The sequence below is a fragment of the Sapajus apella genome, unplaced genomic scaffold (assembly GCF_009761245.1).
Source record: "Sapajus apella isolate SASKATOON/1434 unplaced genomic scaffold, GSC_monkey_1.0 scaffold18, whole genome shotgun sequence".
Lineage (NCBI taxonomy): Eukaryota > Metazoa > Chordata > Mammalia > Primates > Cebidae > Sapajus > Sapajus apella.
In genome coordinates this window covers 8,972,845-8,995,682 of record NW_022436958.1, presented here as the reverse complement: position 1 = coordinate 8,995,682, position 22,838 = coordinate 8,972,845, and the positions used below count along the sequence as shown (strand labels likewise).

The following is a 22,838-nucleotide window of genomic DNA, read 5'->3' as shown; positions in this document are numbered from 1 at the left end:
GTATCCTATACTTTTCCCCGTTGAGTGTGAAATATATCACTCACTGCAGATCAGTAGTTTAGGTGTCCTCAATTCTTTATGATTATTCAGCCACCTTTCTTATCACCTCCCATCTCAAAAAACACAAAACTCATGAACTTTTCTCCCAGATTCCTCATTTGTGGAATAATGTGTACTCTTGACAGACACCAACTATTTGGGAGTTTCTGTTACTAGGCACCTGACATCATTTTCATAAGTTTCTTTTGACACTACCTTTTAATCAACAGGATAGAGATTGAATAAGCCTGTCGGATGTTTCAACAAAAATAAAAAGGAATACATTATAAACTCACAAAAGTACACTGATTGTGTCTACAAAGATATATAATTTAAAAAGTATAAATCAAGGACTGCTATTTTACACTTGACTTCAGTTATTTTGAACACTTGTGGTCTAGTTGTGCTCATTGTTAAGGATATTATTTTATGTGTTTAGAGTAAATCTGCTGTAAGCAATTTTATAGTTTAATGAAAATAATTATAGTTTGAGCAGGATGAAGTGTATCTGATTCTACTTCCCCAAAATAAGCTGTGATATAAATTATCATGATTTATTATGGTTATTCTTGTGGTTATATTTGGAGTGGATTCTAGAAAGTAATGATGATTCTAAATTGCAAAGAATAGCATTTTGAACTACTTTTCCTCAGACTTCATCTTTAATTTTTCTATAAAATTGATACAATTTTCATTGTGGTACAGTATGTGAAGACGACATTATCGTACTGTCAATTTGACAGCTTACTTTAATTTATACCATTTAGTGGAAAAAATACAATTTCTAAATCTTTTTAAATATATTATATACCACTGCGGCTCTTCAATTTTTAGTACGTGAAACAGCAATGCTGTGCTCTGATGCACAACCCTGCCTTTCCCTACTTACACTATTTACAGTGGCTTCAACTGCAGTCTTCTGTTTTGGTATGCTTTTAAACTTCTTATAAAAAGTCAGAGTAATAGATATATATATATTTTTTAATTGAAAGGATTTTCAGGCCTAGCCATAATTTCATTCACCTGAAAGCATTTGAATATACCTCTGAGGTGGTGGTGTGGGGAGGAAAGCGTTATGATAGGTTGTACTAATTCCATGAGCTGCTAGGTGATTGGAAACAAGGTTCAAATAACTCCTTTTATGCTGAGTAAAATAATTTGATTTTAAAATCATGGCTCAGTTTCATACATCCAAGCTCTTCATTCCACTAATTTTATCAATTAATTCTTCTAAGAACCACTTACTGAGAACCAATCATATGTCAGCCTCTGATCTAGACACAGATGAAAATGACCAGACCTAGACAGCAAATACACAATTATAGGCTAACAATGATGGTAGAATGTAATGAGTATCACAACCCAGCAATGAGTTTCTCTTTGGGGCACAAAGGAGGAGCATCTGATGCATCACAAGACTAGTGACTCCTGATGCCACAAACCAAATTTGTGCCTAATTAGACTCAAAATGTCCAAAGAAACAAACACTAAGTAAAAATAAAACAAAACTTTCAATATCATTCCTTCTGTCACTTGGAGAATGTTTTGCCCTTTCAAGTTCACTGGTACATCAAAGTTGGTCTAGGTTGTCTTAAGTTTATAGACATGTTAAGGGTCTTATAGATAATTCTCTTCTGTGTTCTCTAAGATTAATGCCAACTGGCCTGAGGGTTTAAATGACAGTTCCTCAAGGACTTATACAATAGTCATTAGGAGCACCTTATTAAAGAAGTCAAATCTTCACCAGAGAGATCTGTCTTGGTTTCCTGTGACAAATCTATTCATTGTAAATGCATGAAATTATGGGGATGGGTTTAAAGAGCTTCTCAAATTCAACCACTTAGAAAAAAATGTTTTAATTATTTTATTACCACTCAGAGTTCATACATAATAGGAAAATCACATTTCATTCCTTGAAAAACACATATCAAGACATTTGCATTTGGTCAAGGTGTTTTTGTCTGCCACTAATTCTTGCTAAAAGCAGCAGTCACTGGAATTTTGATGCTAACTGTATGAGCTTAGATTTGAAGTGGCGTAGACCTGGCTTCTAATTCAGTTCCCATTATTTTTACCCACTGTGTGAATGTAACTATGTTATCGAACCACTTGAGACTTCTGTTTCCTAATTTGTAAAATAGAAGTAATATATATTTTTTTTATCCCAAAGGATTGTTAGGAGGATTCATTCTCTATCAAGGTGCCTAGAAATTGCTCAGTAAAAAACTATCTTTGTCATTAATGTCATTCATGACATTTAATGCCATTGGTTACTAAGCACCAAATGGTTTAGTATAAAGTCATTAAGTCATGGACTGGGCAACTCTATTTAGCTTGGGCAAGTCGATTTAGCTTATTATATGTCAGAAATGAATAAATTAACTACTGTTTTTATTATGTCAATATTTTCTAATTACTAACATTAGCATCAGTTTTGCCACAATTAATACCTTGATTGCACATAGCAAATTATAATTATGTCATTAGGATTATCTGAGAAGTTTTCAAGTGACTCAGATTTCTGGATCCCATCTTAAGCCCACCAAATCAAAATCCTCAGAGGCAGGCTGAGAAATCTGTTTTAAATTGCTCTCCAGGTGATTCTGATGCCCAAATTTAGAAAACTGCATTAAATGACCCAAGTCAAGGTTAAGTACAGTGATACAAGTAATACCTTCCTGTTTAACCTAGTTCTAAGACTGCAGTACAAAAGACTGACCTTGATCTAGCTGAAGAGCAATTAACTACTATCTGTCTTTATTCATCCATACAAAAAAGGGCAGGGAAAGATAACACTGGGTCAGTTAAGCACCCTTTTCACAATGTTCTTCTTAATGTGCTATTTTTATGTCAATTTGCCATCATCTAAGACCTTAGAAGCATTTTCATTAAAAAAAAAAAGTTACAATGTAGAATTTAAACCTACTTCAGATCAGAGGTGTTCTACCTTATTTACACACAGCTACCATGTGGAGTTTTTAAAATACTGATGCCTGGAAGCCACCTCCAACTATACTGATTTAATTGGCCCGGCTGCTGACTGGGCAACCAGATGTTTAAAATTCCCATTAGATGTGATACTAATGTGGGGCCACAATGAGAATCACTATTGTGATTCACAGTTCACCTTGAGGATGGCCAGCTTCACCAGCAGTCCTGTTTCCCCATCCCTCAGTGTCATTTCCAAACTCATCTGTCCTCAGATTTACTGAGGAACTACACAAACACTAGAGGTTCCTAAGAGGCTAATTCAGAGGATATAAGAGAGTTAAGGTGTGTATTATTTAAAAGTTTACCCAGGTATAACATTAATGATAATAATTAATAACTAAGATCCATTGAACCCAAGTACTAGGCAATGTTCCAATCCCTCTAAATATATCCATTAATTTAAACCTCACTCAAATCAAGTGATTAAGAAGCATCATTATCCTTGTTTCACAATACATGTAACTGAAGAATGTGAAGGACCAGTTATTTGACCTAAATAACATAAAGAATAAGAGGCAAATCCAGGGTTTGAACCCTGGCTGTTAGACACCAGAGGTGTGCTCTTAATTCATTTATTTCTTACAGCAACCCTAGCAAGTAGGTACATCTTATTTCATTTTATTGGTGAGGAAATCCTTATAAAACAAAGAAATTATTTAAAGAGAAGCTAAAAACCACTATGGTTAAATTATATGCAGAGTTACCAATGAATTACACTAACCACAAAACAGCTATGTCCTCCACAAGTGTCAGCTTATTTCACTCTCAGTCCCTCTTCTCAGAGTCTGAAATCTTCCCAGCTATGGAAGCCAAGTGGTCCTGGTCAATATTTTTACTATGTTTCTTTTCCTTGCTGGATTGATTGACACGTGTGTGTGTGTGTGTGTGTGTGTTATATACATGTAAGATATGTATATGTAATGCCTCTGGAATTGAGCTAGCTTGTATACCTGGTATGGTCTATTAGTCCCTCAGAATCGTTTTGATCTCCAGTTTTATAAGAACTTGTCATTCTATCTCTTTGAATGTGCATGATGGTACATCATGGACTAGGAGACAGGTCTCTTGGGCTAATGGGCTAGACAGGCACTATATTTTTTATTTCCAGTATATAAGTACAGTTTAGACACGATAGCACTTAACAATGTTTGTTGAATAAATTAGTAAGATTATGAAGCTGGGAAACCATGTCTCCCAAGCACCAGCAGCCAGCAAACTTGTACACCCTTTCTGTGCTTAACTTGCTCCAATTTAACTTAGTAGCATGTTTCCTCAGAACACTTATTTTCTTATTTAATATGACCAGCCCTTCACTACACAGCCCAAATGGAATGCCTGAGCCAGTAAGTCCATTTTTCTCTGGAATTCTTGGCTATTTAGTACAATGATCACTAGTCAATCAATAACAATACTGTCTGTGCTACTTTTGACCTCTCAAAGACTCTGTTATGCTGTCCAGTCCAATGGCCACTAGCCACATTGAGCACTTGACATGTGACTGGCTTGAAACAAAGATATGCTATAACTGAAAATACACGCTGAATTGTGAAGACTTAGTATGAAAAAATAATAGAAATTATCTCATTAATAATTTTTATATATTTTGAAGTTAAAAATGGGTATATTCAATAAAAGATAGTATTGAAATTAAGTTCACCTGTTTCCCTTTGCTCTTTTGAATGTGACTAGAAAACTTAACATTACATATTTGGCTCACTTGTATTTGTGGCTGACATCTGTCTACCAGAGAGCATTTCTCTAAAGTCTCAATGAGTCTCTGGTAGTTCCTGAATTTTCACTGTGTGTCTTATAAGCTAGATAACATAGATAAAATTACCTAGCTTCTCTAATCCTTAGTTACCCAGCATGCCCAATACTACTGTTTTCTAGGCTTACTGTAGGAATTACATACTACCACGCTTTCAAATTCCCAGTAGAGAACCAGGGATTCTCAATGATTTTTTCATACACCACTCCCCACTGACCATCCTCAAATGCAATCATAACCTAGAAGCAAAGGATAATGCAGCCATTCTTTGTGAGAAAAGGGACAACTCACTCTGACTGAAAATGCATTTGAAACATGTCAATCCTTCAACTTTTCCTGCCTGCTTTATATGGAGACCATTTAAAAACTCCTTGAAACACTGAAATTGGATAAATGTTAGTTTACTTAAGTTACTAGTTAATAAACAGCCAGTGATCAGATGACCCACTTAAAAATGATTGGCCGGGTGTAGTGACTCATGCCTGTAATCCCAGCACTTTGGGAGGCTGAGGTGGGCAGATTGCCTGAGATCAGGAGTTCAAGACCAGCCTGGCCAACACGGTGAAACCCTGTCTCCACTAAAAATACAAAAAATTAGCCAGGGTGCCTGTAATCCCAGCTATTCAGCAGGCTGAGGCAGGCGAATCACTTGAACCCAGCAGGTGGAGGTTGCAGTAGCCGAGATCACACCACTGCACTCCAGCCTGGGCAACAGAGCGAGACTCCATCTCAAACCAAAAAAAAAAAAGATTGATCCAAGTAAGCAGAGAAAGTATAGATTAAACTGAAATCAATGAATCAAATAAGTACTTCAAGTACTTGCAGCATCTTTAAGCAGTAGAATTTTTAGAAAATAAAAACAAATAAATTAGCACTCAAATTATTAAACTCAAATTCTAAATAAACTTACAGGATTGTATAATGTTTCATGTTGGACTATAACAGAAAAGATGTCATTAATTTTAATCAATTGACAGGGCTAATTTTAGGATGAAATACAGTTAAACACCTGACAAAAATAATTTTAATGTATTTATGATCTTATTCATGTGGTGATTTTCTCTTCACCAGAAGTTTTCTCATCTGTATTACTCTAAGGAAAATTTCATACTTTTGATAAGTGCTGTCAGTTCTAATGTTTGATATTAAAATCTGGGATAAAAAATGTGTGATATTCTGCATTTTTATAGGTTTTTTCACATCAACAGGAAAATTAAATTACCATAAGCACACAAACACACTGAAGATTTATTTAGAAAACACCTGAAAATAGAACCCATATGTCCATAGTCTTTAAAAAGGACTCTGGTAAAATATTAATTAAAAGCAAAAACCTTTGACACAGGTTGCCAGGCCATATTGGTGGGAAGTGAGGAATGGTGAAGCAGGATGGTGGGGTTTTGGGTGACAAAAATACTTATTTTGGAGCTTTCTTTGTATTCTTGATAAATATTTTTAAACCAAGACATTTATTCCATGGAGAAATAAGATGGCAACTGAATATCTCCTTGACTCCTAAAGATGTCTAATTTGTTCTAAGTTGCAGATCCCAATTCCCTCGTTTCAGTACTTGCTGCACTATATGTTCACATCCTGGAGAGCTGAATTAATTGACTGGCATAGCTTTATAATGAAACAATGCAAAGACTATTTAGCAAACTCAGATATTTCTATATTTACTGAAGATGGTCTCCATGTGTTACTCAGTTGCAGGCAATTATTACAGGAATGATAAGTCATCTACCAAAAACTGTCTGTCTAATTCAGAAACGCAACAATTTGGACTTTATTAAGAAGACACCTCTGAACTTTTTAGAAGTTGAAGTTTGATACACATTTAGTGAAAATGTGGTTTGCATATGACTAAAGAATGAAGAACAATAACTAGATAAGACTCTAGTACAAAAGTCAATCCCTACTACATTAAATTATCTTAAAATACTAACAAAGCCTCCATCCAATTACTGAGCCAAAGAGGACACAGATAACGAGGATCTGTCCCTTCATTTTCTATAAGTACAGGTAAAATTACCTGATATGCTTAATGAATAATTTTTGAATTGCCAATTTATTTTCTAATATGTATGTGATGAAATTTTGAGAGCTGTAAAATACTTCTCTGGTAATTGAGAGATTTAGATATGTTCCCTTAAACCCCATATGCTATAGGGTACTTGTATTTGCTAAATTCACAGGTTTACTAGCGTGTAAATAGAAATAATTAAAATAGCATTTTAAATCCACAAGTCTCTGAACACAAAACCAAGAGGAGGGTATGAGTATATGGGATAGTCCTGGGCTTTGAGATAATGAAAGAACAGATTGAACTTTCCTCTGTATTAAAGAGTGTGATTAATACTTTTGAAATTGCACTGGGCACCTATGTATATTGCCTGATATCAATCATGAAACCCCAAATACTCCAAAGACTCTTTCAACCCATCAGAAAATACTCAATAATGGGACTTTTCTGAGAATGTCTGTCTTCATGTGATTTCCAACTCTATTTCAGTACCAAATAGACCTGAATGCTTATCAGATCTGATCCAAAACGCCAAGAGCTCTGAATTCTGCCCATCTGTCATGAGGTTATTGGTTCAAGACAATATTAAGACACAGAACAAGAGACATAGTCAGTTGGAGAAAGCAATGTTTTCAACTTTCTACTCCTTTTCTTTATTGTCTATTGAACAGCAAGCTGTATGCTTCCAAACTGACTTGAAGTTGAATCTAAAGTTGCAAATTATCCAACTTCCTCGAGGAATTAGGTACCAAAATTAAAAAGTTGTTTTAACTGCTTTTAGGTTACTCACTCATTTCCCCCTTTCTCTCTTCTCCTTCTTTTTTCTCTCCTTCTCCTTCCCTTTTTCTTCTAACCAATGCTTTTGATGTAAAAGAAATGCCAAAAATAAATGTTGGAAACTCACGGGATATAAGATATTTACCAATGTAGGCTGTTTCACTGAAGGAAAAGACTGGGAATTTATAGAAAGTTACAACAGAGTTTCATATGAAGTGTGGCATCTATATTTCCAGAATTAAAGAACTTCTTTACTATAATATTCTTTTATTTCACCTTGTGTCATTAAAATATAGGACACCAGCAGTAAAACTAAAAGTAAATACACACATATCTTTATCTGTGTAAGGAAGCTATAAATCTGCCTCACTGATAACAGCTGTACTACAGCTATCATTTGAATAGTGCAGCTGCCACAACAATATCAAATTTTATAGTTAAAAAGCAGTCAAAACTTTAATGTTACAGTGGAGGTAGATATATATTGCACTATAAATAAGCATCCTCTAATGAAGAAATGAAGCATGTTTATTTTTTTTCTTAAACATACCATTGAATGGCGTATATCTGACTCACTGCAATCTATCATAATATAATTCATATACTTGGGTGTCTATAATACAAAAGTCTGATTTATACTAATTAGGCTGACTTTCATTGAGACATGTGAGCACTTGAAAACCCCTGGCCTGGGAATCCGACTTGAATTCTATGTTAAAAAAAAAAAAAAAAAGAAATACCCCAATGGATCTTTGGAAGGATGTGGTGATCTTTCCCTTCCTTCAAACCCTTTTTAAACTTGTGGGTTTGACTGGGAGAGGTGAGAGATATGGGTGTGTGCAATTTGGGAAAACTCAGTTTGGCAAAGTTTAAACCTAAAATGACTTGCTCCAGAGCAGGCTTTTTCAGAACCAGGTGATCTCAATCTAAAGGTGACATCCTGAGGGTTCTCCTGCCTCTATCTCAATGGTTTGTGGGATGTGATTTTGGGGCTGGACATGAAGCTGCCAATACAAAAATTAAGCTTTCCATATATGTTTAGAAGAAGTCAGCTTCCCCTGAGAGGAAGGACAAGGGTGTTCATAAATATGCAACATTTAAAAAACAAATCAAGAGGCGTTTTTAAACAGATTTTTCAAAGACACAATTTTTTTTTTTTTTTTTTTTTTGAGATGGAGTTTTAATCTTGTTTCCCAGGCTGGAGTGCAATGGCACAATCTCAGCTCACCACAACCTCCGCATCCAGGGTTCAAGCGATTCTCCTGCCTCAGCCTCCCGAGTAGCTGCGATTACAGGCATGCATCAGCATGCCCAGCTTATTTGATATTTTTAGTAGAAATGGGATTTCTCCATGTTGGTCATGCTGGTCTTGAACTCCTGACCTCAGGTGATCTGCCTGCCTCGGCCTCCCAAAGTGCTGGGATTGCAGGCATCAGACATCACACCTGACTGACAGAAATCCTTTTTGTTTTTGATGTTCCACTAGCTGGTCAGCTGATATCACATAGGATGCTTAAGTTATATAGAGAAAAAACATGAATCTCTGGGCCAAAACCTAACCACTCCTGTCTTGTTCCTGAGCTCTTTGGCTACTTCTATGTTTAAACTGCATTCTGTATCAACTGAGACACCATTTGAAAAATAAATGCATATATATATACATATATATGTGTGTACATACATGTACAAAGCGTTCTAGTTCTCAGGGAAGCAGTGATTTATTAAAAGAACACTAATACATATATATAATATATACATTAGCTTTACATGTATTCTATTACACACACACATACACACACACACACATCTGTTACCTTATTCATGGGGTCATGGAGCAGCCCTTCTCTAAACCAGAGCATACTGTTCCACAAAGCAGAATAGACACATAAATGAATGACTGTGAGTGTCTCCATGCCATCCTAAGATAATAAGCACCTTTGAAGGGGTATTCATTTTTTCGGGCCCCAGAGGGACCATTTACTGCCTAGAGACAATAATGTTCCCATGTATCCCCAGGATACCTGGGAGAATCTGACTTACTATGCGAAAATATTGTTGAGAGTTTTAGATTAAAAAGAAGTAATAAACAACAAATCTACAGAGGAAAGCACTCTCTGCAATGTTCTAAACAAGACTCTGGGTACAGGAAGAGATTTGTTCCCTGTATTTTGGTAATATAACAGTGCGGTTACTATCTTGAAGTCAGCCTGACCTTCCATGGATGAAAATGCTACCAACAATGTCTCAGAATGCCTCCATGGAGACAGGAACAAGGAAGGCTAGGGAAGATTCTGGGTTATAAAGAGTGGGTGGGGGAAGCCATCCCCCAAAAACCTAACCACTGGTCAATATTACAGTGTGAATAAATTTTTTAAATTAGGCCTATTGTCAGAGAATTTGGGGTGATAAATCTTTCCATTCCCCAACTTCTTTTTCTGAGAAACCTTGTGTCATGGCAGCAAACACATCCAACATGTATTTTCAGATAATGATGAATCTCTGATATCTTTTGTCACATTGCAGTCTATGTTGTTAGTTTCATATTTACAAGCAAAATTGTTACCTCAAAATATGAAACTCTGGCATTTAGAAAAATATAGAAATTACTCACTTCCCTGGAATTATGCATGACAAATTAGAACTATGCTTTAACTCTAATAAATGTCGCTGTAACAGTTTTCATAAACATTCTTGAGATGTTCTTCTGGAGTGGCTTTATTTTGGCACCCTACTTTTCTTGCTTAAACAAATGAAAAGGTTGGCTGATATTGTCAAAATACAGCACTTCTGGTGAACCAAGAGCTATTTATTAAAATAATGTATTGATGCGGTGTCATAAAACACAAAATCATATTTCTGCAGGAAAAACCTATTACCTTAAGCCAAGATTATTTTATTTTACAAGAAAAATTATTACAGTTGTGGATTCTGAAAGTTAGATGATGTGGTTCCAACCTTGGTCCTTCAGAGACTAACCAGACAGCTTTTAATGCACTGTAATATGTTATGTAAAATAGATATTTGTATAATTAAGTCTTGTCTTGGTAGAAATGTTTGCTTCAAGTAGGTTCTGGGTCTCTTATGATTCAAAACAACTAACTTAATAAAAATACAAATGTGATTTTCTCTAGTTGTGCAGATACATTAAATAACACATAGCCAAAGCGTGACATGCAAGCACACTCTCTCTCTCTCTCTCTCTCTCTGTCCATCTCAAACTCCTCCTGCAGGGTCAGGGCTCTCCAGAGCTAGCCACTTTCCTGACATCGTCTTAATCTTGTCCTTTGTCACAGCTCTGCACTTTTTGCTCTAAAGGCTTCTGCACTAAAAAGTGGGGAGGTGAAGCCATAGTTCAATTCAATTTATTTTTATATTGCCTCTCATACAAAGGCTCTCAAAACGCTTTACAGTAAGAGATAAAATAATCATATAACACTTGCCCATATTGGAAATAGCCACGATCACCCAGATGGCAAGGGGTAAAGCTGTGTGCACAGTGATGGGTCAAAGTCCCTGGCAAAGCACCCCTCATTTAGAAGCCATATAAATGAACATTTCAGCAGGGTGACATGGCCATATAATATCACTCACTGAGGCCCACATTCTCAAGGGACAAGTAAGAGGCTTCATTTTTCTATTCAAATAACGCATTATCTCTCATAAACCTATGGTGATCTCAACTGGTGACCAGTTTCCTCTCATGTGCAAAACGAAAGAGCCAAAGCAGGAACGTGTTTTCTTTCAATTGTTGCCAATTACTTTAATCACTCATGATTTATGGCTTCCTGGAAAGCAGATATTCTAGGCCACCTCTTTTCATTGTCTGTGCTCCATATTTTGGACTCAAGAGGTAAAAGAGAAAAGACAGTGGAAAGCCCAAAGTGAGTGGTATTTCTTTTAGTCAACCTATAGCACAGAGAAAAAAAATGCTTCCGCTTGAAACTGAAAAACTCAGAATGAATCACCAGCACTCTGGGGCAGGAAGAAGAAATAAGGGAGGGTAATAGAGAAAGAATTTTTGATAGATAAGGCAGCCCAAATTGAATAATAATTCCCACTGAATAAGAAAACAAAACAAAAACTAATGTCTCGAAAGGATAATGAATAAGCCAATCCTGGGAAAAGGAAATTAGGTCAAATCAATATATCAAGTTTGGATAGCACTTTTAATTTACTGAAGGCTTATTCTGGACTTGATGTAAGGAAACTGGAGATGTTACTATGCTCTGAGAATGACAGAGTTATACAGTATGAGAAGAAAGTACCCTCAGCAGTTGAAAGCTACCACATTTGCAAAGACTTTCTTTTACAGTGCAAATAGCAACTTGAAATCACCAGGCCCCAGGGAAAGCAATTCTCAAAAAAAGAAGCTTCTCCCCCAAATCCCCACTCCACCCTCATCACGTGGTTTCTCAGGTATGGAGACAAAATGTTCTTTGTCCAAAAGTGTATTTTTCAAAAAGCGTGCAAACCAAAAGAAGCCTATGGCTCCACAAGAATTCACACTATTCGTATCAGTAAATAATCCAAAATGTATTTACTTGGAAGCCTGTTTCTAGAAGGATGTGAACCTTTTGTATCCTCTACTTCTTGCATCAAGCCACATCTTTATAATACATAATAACAAACCAGAATATATTGTAACTCATTTTTTGACCTTTTAATATTTCTGTCACTGATTGTCAGAGTTGAGAACTACTCTCTATCCTGAGGTGATGGATTATTTAATTAACCATTGACCTTTTCCCAACATTTGTTGACAATGAGCACAGTCCCATGAAAGCTGCCTGCTTTAGATATTGGTCAATTCTGCGTTGTTTATCAATAGGAGCATACCATTTTTTCATAACTTAGATTAAATAACTAGAATTACTTTGTGCCACGTTATTGTCTAAACCTATTTTCAAATGAATTCATGTATGTTTCCTTTAACTATCTACTAAGAAATAACAAAAGGTTTACTGTACCATTTTAAAGCACACTCCATGTTAACAAACACATATCAGGTAGAACTTAAATGAGTGAACCTACAGAAAAAAATGTCATTACTATATATGAATCTTTTGGAAAAAGCTGCAGTAACTTATTTCTAATGCTATACACATCTCTAGGTCCCCAGTTGAATAAAACTTTTTCTAAGGAACAAGATCCCAAGGAGGGTGTAGTAGACTCTTTGGAAAGTTATTCTAAATGTTGTTTATAAGTTCCATTCATCAGTAAAAGAAATCTTCCTGCATTTTTGCCAAAGACTTATTTTCTTTATAGAAGGTGATACGGTTTAGCTGTGCCCCCAACCAAATCTCATCTTGAAATTATAGTCCCCATAATCCCAACGTGTCATGGAAGGGACCTGGTGGAGATAAAAGAATCATAGAACATTTTCCCCCATGCTGTTCTCATGATGGTGAGTTAGTTCTCACAAGATCTGACAGTTTTATCAGGGTCTTTCCCCTTCACTGGGTATTCATTCTTCTCCTTGCTGCCACCAAGTAAAGAAAGACGTGTTTGCTTTCCCTTCTGCCATGATTATAAGTTTCCTAAGGCCTCCCTAGCCCTGTGGAACTGTGAGTCAATTAAACCTCTTTCCTTTATGAATAACCTAGTCTTGGGTATGTCCTTATAGCAGCAAAAGAATAGGCTAATACAGAACATCGGAAAATTATGGCATATGTTGGCTAATTAAGAAATAAGATTAGAACCTTTCATCAGCATGACTGACGTGTTTGTGTACTTGTGGTGAATAGCATCTTCATGTGTCCTTCCAACAGTCCTATGCCTACCCACCACATTCCAGAGAGGATTTTTGTCTCTGATGCTGGATGAGGCTGTCAGCGTTGCAAGCACTTCTGCAGATCCCTTTGCTTCCAAGACCCAGTAATGCAGTATTTCAGAGAAGGTGAAACACTTTCAGAGGAGCTTTATTGGCTTGGTTGTCATTATTCTTGTGTTCGCTTCTCAAAGATTTGTTTTGAGGACATATCATAATTTAAAGGGGTTTAGAGCCGGACTGATCTGAGCTCAGGATCTTGGTTCATTTTCTTTCCATGTGATCCTGTGCACATTATTTATCTTCTTGGTGCCTCATTTCCTCATCTATGAAATGGGAATAAAAATACCCATCTCTCCCACTTGCTGTGAAAGTTGAATGAGATAACATATGGAAAATTTCTGGCAAATAGTAAAAATCGGTAAAACAAAGCTAATTCTGATATGAAAATGAATTTTGCAGTTTGTGATGTAGACATGGCCATTATCTCTGCAGAGTGGAATACAATATATTAGAGATGTTTCAGCAACAACTGAAGTCCATTTCCATTTCCCTAGAGTCTACAGTGTTTAAAGACTTGACATTATGGAAGTATATTGTCTTCATTAATTTATGTTAATTTTTAATATTAGTGTGGCATATGGTATAATATATGTGGAAGCCTATGTACACACACACGTTTATAAACACAGATATGCCAGGGTGAAAGAGCTCTGACCCTAAGAAAGCAAATTTTCATTAAACCTTCATTCTAGAATATAATATCAAGTTTTAACTTTATAGCAGTGCCATTTTTTATTCAATATGGAAAGAAAAAGAATTTTTTAAATGAAAGATGTTTTGAAATTAGCAAAACCATGGTGTATGTATTTGTCATATTTTATAAAAATATAACTGAAATTAAACTTTAGAGCTTGACAATTATGTCCAATGAAACAGATATGCAAACTATGCTTCTTTCTTTTCTTGCAAATCCGTTAATCATGTGTTTTCTTTGGCATCTATCATTTTTTTTCAAAGTCACAGGGCTTATCTCCTGTTAGAACAGGGTCTATATGGGCATCTCATCAGATATCTAGATGGTTAAGTTATACGTTTGATACATGGGTGACATTAATGTAATATTCTGATGGGTATCTATTAGCATGTACGTCACTAAAGCACAGACTCTCTATCGTCGGAGACAGTGGCTTCCCAGTCTGTGTCAGTGTCAATCCACACCAGCATCGCAAGAATGAACAAATGTGACAGGAGAGAGCTGTACCAATTACAGATGAAGGGATAGTATCTACTCCCACCGTTTGATGTGATTTATTTGGTGGTCTCTCTGCATTTGTAGGCAGCAGATTGTAGCTGTTTATGAAGTGACAAATGGTACTCAGTGACATTGAATGACTTCTCTAATCAATTTAACTTGTCTAAAAAGTGGTCATGAATTGTGGTTTTCACCAAATGTCAGCGAATACAGGAAAAGATTGAACTTCTTGTACTAAAAACATATATTCCAAATATAGTCCCAAAATATCAAGAGAAAGGAGTGATAAAATTGGTTTGTTTTAATGATAATTTTTAAAGGCGTTTTAAAAACAAAATTTTAAAAGTTTTTCATGCAAAGAGTTTTTTTTAGAGAAGTGGTACATTTTATTGATTGGAGAGAGATTTTTTTTTTTCTTGCCCAGTTTTATTTTGTGGAGGGGTACATGATTATTTACATAAATGCATAATTCTCTGGTGGAAAATTAAAAACAGTTTAATTGGTTTTATCAGTGAAATAATTGAGACTCCTTTTATACAACAAGCCTTTTAAGATTATGATTTCAGATATTGACTAAAGTTTTCAATTATTGTTTTGCCCTTTTAAATAAAACTACTTTGGACTAAGTGACTTTATTGATTAATTTATTAAATTCATTGTAAAATTTTTAAAAATAATAATCTATTATGAATGGGTTAGATCACATAACCAGAAGTTGTTTACCTTAAGCACTGGAGAAATACACATATTTTTAAACTCACACGTATTTCAAGCAAGACTTTTGTCTCACACATACAACTAGTATACAATGGAATAAAGTCTTAAGCTGAGTTAACCTTATACAAGTGTATTTACATATGTATTTCAACTTATTAGATGTAGGTAGTCTTTTCCATACTTAATACAAAGCACTACTGCTATAAGCCAAGAATGATTTTTTTCCTATCTCTGTATTATTCAAATTTATTAAACAATATTTCACATTTGTTTGACACAACGTCAAACTCAGGACTCCTAAAGAACTGCTGTAGCTTTGGAACTGTTATGCTTTCTTGGACTTTAATCATTTTTGGCAAGGCTCCATTTCCTGTCAGAAAGTGAAACAGCTTTGGAATGTCATTTTCACGAAAGAAAACAGAGAGAATCCGAGAGGAAGTTCTCCTCCACTCCAGATCCCCTAAGATACTCAAACACGCTCACAGGAGGGCTGGAATACATCAAACATTAGCAGAGGGAAAAGGACACAATTTTCCCACATTAAAATACATGGATAAAGTTGAACTTCTGCTAAAAATAGTTCCCATGACTAATCCTATTAAGTTTAAAAAATTGGGCAGTATCCTCCTTGAAGCAGAATTACTCTCTGCTATCACACTCTGCTGTTCCCCCACACCCCCAATGCCAGCAGCCCCTCAAAATTAGGCCCTGATCTTTCCCTTTGCCATGACATTTGGGGAAAAGGGATAAAGAAAGAGATCGAACAGTGCCTTTTATTCAGGTCTCAGATATCAAAGGAAACCAAAAATAAGATATAAAACTCAAAATTATCTCAGAATACCAAGGATCCTAAAGAGCAATATACTGTTCTCAGGAGATCTGCAGTGTTTTCCCACTGGCTCTTGGACTCACTCGGTGTCCCTAGAGAACAATGTGATTGCAGAAAGCAAATGAAGATTACTCTGAGCTATTCCACTTTAAGGCCTAGAAATGGATGTACAAATTAAGCAGCAAATGTAAAAGTCTCTCCTCTTTTGGACTTGCAAGTGCATGATTTTTGCCACATGTGACAACCTTATTAAGGAAAAGGAAAATATTTAAAAGGATCCCTGAAAAAGACCAACCAAGCTGAAAGATTCTGAACCCAGTACACATGTAGTTATCCAAGACAGAGAAAGCCATTGGTACTCTTCCCATCCTGCAGTTCACATGGATAATCAATGTTACTCTGGTCTTTTAGAGGGGAAGATATGGGAACATAAAGGATTCTCTGCAGAAGGAGGCATTAGGTACCGTGATATTGGCACATGTTAGCTAAGTGGTTAGCAATGGTGAGGTTCGGCTGCAATCAAACCTAAGCCCAGCTGATGCTATTAACACGCTGGATATAATGAACCCCCCAGACCATATTAAAGCAGAGAAAGCAAAACGACAATAGGAGAATGGCTTTTAATGAAATCATCAATCCAAGAAAGGAGGGAGATAGATATCATCTATGAAACTTTCGTAAAATCACTGGACAGTCACTTACTTAAGCACTACTTTGAAAGGGCAGGCAGGTAACCCACCCCTGATTGTCAAGAGATGCTTGAGACATTGCGTTTTTTAAGCAAAGTGGTCCATCTTTCTAGCGCCGCGTTAGCATGCTCAAAATGAATTGACCAACTGATTGGGACCAACTGATTCCACATTGCCCCACTATAGTGTGCAAATGCCTCCAGCTACATAAGTCATAAAGAAGAGATCTTTTGTTACAGATTCTAAATAGAATTGCACATGCTTGAGCTAATCCATAATTCACAGCCACTTAAGAGTTGGATCTGATATGCATATATGCACGTTATTAAAAACAGTGACTTAGAGCTCCAACAATGTGCAGCCGTTCGTCCTGAGAAGATCCATTTACCTTTAAGGTAACCACATTTCTCAACTTGCCTTGCATGTATGAAAAGTTTCAGCTTAATAGTTACCAAAGTAATTGAGGGGAAATTTTTTTGAAGGTTACCAAAGGAAAGTAACTCTCTCAGGTTCACAGACTCTAGAGTAAGTAGTTAAGAATGTGGGTGCTGTATGTCACACTGCATGGGTTTAACTCACAGCTCTGATCCTTACTAATTCAAAGTTGTAGTTTTTGTGACTAGACTAAGACAAAAGAAAAAGAAAGCATATAGACAAGGAATGACTGGAAGCAACAAGAAGTGTTCTCTCTTTCTCCTTTGAGTATCAACCCCATAATTCCCACAATGCTGAGCTTGAGTGAGTTAGTGACTGAGTTATTCAGTTAGTGAGTGTGTTATTTAGTTTGTGAGTGAGCAAGTGAGTTTCGGCGGAAGCCTTCTATGGGTATACATGGCTTGTCATCTCCCTGGACCATCTAACATCAAATCTGAATCACTGTCTCCTGGGACCAGCAAGATCCAGGAGACTGTGAATTCAAACTTTCAGAAACTTTATACAACACATGTATGTCAACAAACAGAAATAATTAGCAAGAATGAACCATCACTCTTTAAAGCGGAACATTCCACATCTAGAAAGGTTGTAATTTTAGAAGCCATTTATAAAAGTTTTGGGGCAGCATGACCTGAAGAGAACTTCAGCTTTCTATTTAAAGAGCCAAATGCACAATAGTCATTTAATTTAATATTTTATTTTATTTAAGTTTCAGGATATATGTGCAGGAGGTACAGGCTTGCTATATAGGTAAACATGTAGCATGGTGGTTTGCTGCACCTGTCAACCCATCATTAATTTTAAAATTTAAAATAAGCAAAAGAGTTGTCATTTTTGCACACAGAATATAGGCCTGATTTTAACCTGTGTGGATTCATGGCCTCTTAGACTCCTGAGAAAATATAAGCCCATCTCTTTAGTCTTAGGGGTGGTAGCTGCAATTCATATTTCTGTGTTCTAATTCAGCTCGAGCACTGGCTAACTGTGCAACTGCTTAGTTTATCTTTCTGTGCTTCAGTTTCTTTCATGTGAAATGGGAATAATAATCTCGATTACTTCATGGGGCTATTTTAAGGACTAAGGGATATAGTAAGCATTGAGTCCCTAAAACACTGACTAGCACACACAAAACCCACAGTAAACATTAACTATTGTAACTTGTGGTATATATTATTGCAGAGGTTTATCATATCATGTGTAACGTTCTTAATTCCTGATTCCTGGTGACCAGTTCCTCTTTTCTTGTGCCTAAATGCACATCAGCTAAACTCTGCTACAAATTGCAGCATGCCTTTCATTTCTTTAGGTCTTTCTTAATTCTTCTTTATAATGGCCCTAACTCTTTTTAGGAATCCAGTAAAACTACGATCTCTTGTTCATCTCTCTGCTACTTGCTCTGATCTGTTTCTCTTCTCTACAGGACTAATTTCTTTGGTCACTGACTATTAGCCTTGGTGCCCCTAAATTCAAAAGCCAGGCTTTGCAATCTAAGAGAAACTTTTCTGCCGCATAAACACGCTTGGGTTTATTGGCCAGCTGAGTTCGCCAGTAAATGATTGCAACTCTACTTATTTTTCATGGTTGCTTTTGTGTTGTCTTCTTTGTAAGGCCAGCACTGAGGGCTACACCCGGAGTGCTGAGGAATGCCTGTGGGCGGATAGTCACCAAAGATCGACTCTGACGAACAGCTTGCTGCAGCTCTAATGGTGAGACATATAAAATGCATCATACATTAAATTTAATGTTGCCTCATTAGTCTCAATTAGATTCCTACATTACATCAGGATTATGGTTTCTCTGTGTTTATGTTTTCTCCTAAAAACACATCTACCCAAGATAATACTTCAGTATACTTTTTAAACCGTTGAATAAAAATGTCCAGTAATGGATTAATATCAATAATAATCTTGAGCTTAAAAAAATAATCCCCAAAGAAAGGAAAACTAAATTATCAAATTTCTAAAGAGTTTCATGTCTTGCATAAAGCCCATAAAAGAAGTCCTGGAATTTTACTTCTTTATTTTACTCAGAAATAAACTTAAAAACTGCAAACATTTGTTCACTAAGAAAAGTAATTGGCCTATTATTTTCTTTATTCCCCTTGCTATCATTATGCATAATATGTAATATGTTTTTTCAATAAAAGAATAGTTGCTTCCCTCCTCCTCTCCCCATTTCAGTTTAACTCCTCCTTTTATTGGCATCTACCATAAAGACATATTGTATTCAGCAGTATCATAGCTATTAAAGAAGAAAGGGACTTGAGAAACCATGAAGTGCAACTACTTTTTAATAATAAAGAAATGGAAGCTCAGGGGTTTTAGAAACTTGTGGAATCCTGTAGGTAAGTAATGGTGGAACCATGACTGGAAGACAGGTGTTCTGGCCCACAGTTCATCATATATGTGATGGCTCCACCATGAACGTGAGAATATAATCTGTTGTCATGGCCCAGTACACCCGGCAGTGCAGGCCTCCCCAGCCCTGACTCAGAGTTTACATCATTTTGTAACTGCCTTATCTGAACAGACTGAAATACCTGTTGCTTGGCTGCATTTTTATGAGTAATTACACACTCATAAAAAGAAAAGCCAAGGAAAATACATTGAAAACAGGTCTATTAAAAACACGTCTTCAGTTGTCTGTCAGTAGAAAATGAAATGGTTGGAATATGGAAGTCCTGAAAGGCTACATGTCATTCCTATCTAAATACTACTAATGTAAGGATTATAATGAACATTAAACAATAGAATAAAAGGAACTCAGTCCTGCTGTAGATTCAGGACTAACTACTTTCTTCTCCTATTAAGAAAGGACAGAATTGGGCCGGGCGCGGTGGCTCACGCCTGTACTCCCAGCACTTTGGGAGGCTGAGGCGGGTGGATCACGAGGTCAAGAAATGGAGACCATCCTGGTCAACATGGTGAAACCCCGTCTCTACTAAAAATACAAAAAATTAGCTGGGCATGGTGGCGCGTGCCTGTAATCCCAGCTACTCAGGAGGCTGAGGCAGGAGAATTGCCTGAACCCAGGAGACGGAGGTTGCGGTGAGCCGAGATTGCGCCATTGCACTCCAGCCTGGGTAACAAGAGCGAAACTCCGTCTCAAAAAAAAAAAGAAACGACAGAATTATTTCTTATCTTGTTCTCCTTGTCTCTCTGGGTTTCCCACGACCCTCTGGCAATTTCTGAGATGTGGCCAATGCACAGCAAAGCCTCATCAGGGAGGAAAATATCAAGACTTAGGGCCCAAAGAAGGAAACAGCAAGGGAGGGAAGAGGAGAGAAAAATATTCTTGTACAATTTGGAAACACTGACTTAGCATGGAAAATGTTTAAAAGTTACCATCACCTTAAAACTGTGAGGTATGAGGAAAGCTGAAAGTCTTGGAAAGAGCCCAGTGAACACTGTTAGGGCAACACATTTTAGGCTAATAGCTTTTGAACAATACCTATATATTCATTTCTATAATCTATACATTTTGAAGATGAACAACTATTTGCAAAACTAACAAAGAAACCTATATGTTTATCAAGGAATTATACCTGATGATCATGAGTCACTTTACTATATCCTATGCTAACTAATCGTTAGTTTAATGACTTATGCAACAGATCCTTGGATACATGTTGTAAACTTGGAGTTTCTGAAATAATTTAAAACCCACTTCCAAATCAATTCCAACATTTCCAAGTTATAGAAACAATTCATATTTGGTGGATAAACTGCTGATTACATAATGGATTATTTAAATAAAGTAATACATGATTGTTTTCCAAAATATAGGAGGATATCTAAAGAAGACGAAGACACATGTGACACAACTGTTCATGACTTTGAATTATATAATTCATTATGTAATCACAGCATTTTAATTGTGCATATTCTAGAAGAATGCAAGCCTTACAAGGTTAAGCATTAACAAGACACAATTACACACCTATTAGAATGGCCATAATCTAGAACACTGGCAACAATAAATGCTGAGAGGATGTGCAACAACAGGAATGCACAATCGTGCTGGTGGGAATGCAAAATGCTAGTCGCTTTGGAAGACAGTTGGGCAATTTTGTACAAACCTAAACATACTTTTGCCATACAATCTAGCAATCGTATTCCTTGGTGTGTATGCAAAGGAACTGAAAGCTTACGTCTGCACAAAAAGCTACACATAGATGTTTATAGTAGCTTTATTCATAATTGCCAAAACTTCGAAGCAACCAAGACGTCCTTCAGTAGATGAATGGATAAAAAAGATTGGTACATTCAGGCAATGGAATATTATTCAGTGCCAAAATGAACTAAACTATTAAGCCAGGAAAAGACACGATGGAAGCTTAGATGCACATTACTAAGTGAAGGAAGCCAATCTGAAAAGGCTACATACTGTATGATTCCATGTGATATTCAGAAAAGACAAAGCTGAGGAGACAACAAAGAGATCAGTGGTTGCCTGGGGTTGGGAAGAAGGAAGAAATGAACAGGCAGAGCAGAGGATTTTTAGGGCAGTGAAAATACTGGGTGTGATACTATAATGGTGGATACATGTCATTATACATTAGCTTAAACCCATAGAATGTACAACACCAAGAATGAACCCTAATGTAAATTATGGACTTTGGGTGATAATGATGTATCAGTGCACATTCATAAATTATAACAAATGTACCACTCTGGTGGGGGGTGTTGACAATTGAGGAAGCCACACATTTGTGCGGGGAGATTGCTCGGAACCTGAAACTGCTCTTTAAAAAACTTAAGTCTTAAAAAAAAAAATTAAGTATTAAAATACCAAAAAAAAAAAAAAAAAAGTCCCATGAACTGTTAACAAATTTATACTGGGAAAGCCAATGCTACATTCGTGTAATGAAGTGGACAGTAGCTTCTACTATTAAACTTTTGGGCTAGCAGCAAGCTATCAAACCACACACAAAATGTCAAAATATTCTGTACACCTTAGTGTTAGAGATGTATGGCCCTCTGTGATTTATGGAAACATTATTTATAATGTATTTTCTGTTCATTTCTGTCCAGTGCTGCACCTTTTATAAACCTACTGATTAATATCAAACAGTGAACAAATCTGACAAGCAGGATTACCAATCTAACAAAACTGTTTATAGTGTGAATGAAAAAAGCACACCATTTCCAGGCAGTGTACTTAATAATAAAACCCTGTTGTACTTAAGTGGTGAAGGGATTACTTAACTGTCAAAGTTTCTTTAACTGCTAAGAGTAGCCACATTAAAGACGTACTATTCAGAAGCATGGGCAGAATATTTTATGCCCGTTTATACATCATTACCATATTTCCCTATTTAACTATAACATCATTGATGTGTGTAACAATAAAATAAATTCAACTATTTGAAATTAAATTAACTTCCCATAAGGTATTTTATGGTAGAGAATATACAAAAAGATTTGCTTATTTTCTTATATAGATTTAAGCTCACTTTTTATAAATATTATAACATTTTTAAAGAGATATCCATACTCCCATGTTCACTGCAGCATTGTTCACAAAAACCAAGGTATGAGAACAACCT

At 36.2% G+C, this 22,838-nt stretch overlaps 1 long non-coding RNA gene across 1 annotated transcript in view; it reads right to left on the bottom strand.

Moving 5' to 3' along the window:
* Positions 1-14,331: 14,331 nt before the first annotated feature.
* Positions 14,332-22,838, bottom strand: part of LOC116556892 — a 391,699-nt gene continuing 383,192 nt past the window's right edge. The window contains exon 8 of the long non-coding RNA XR_004271230.1: positions 14,332-16,258. This is a non-coding gene — a long non-coding RNA (uncharacterized LOC116556892). The remainder of the gene's footprint in view (positions 16,259-22,838) is intronic.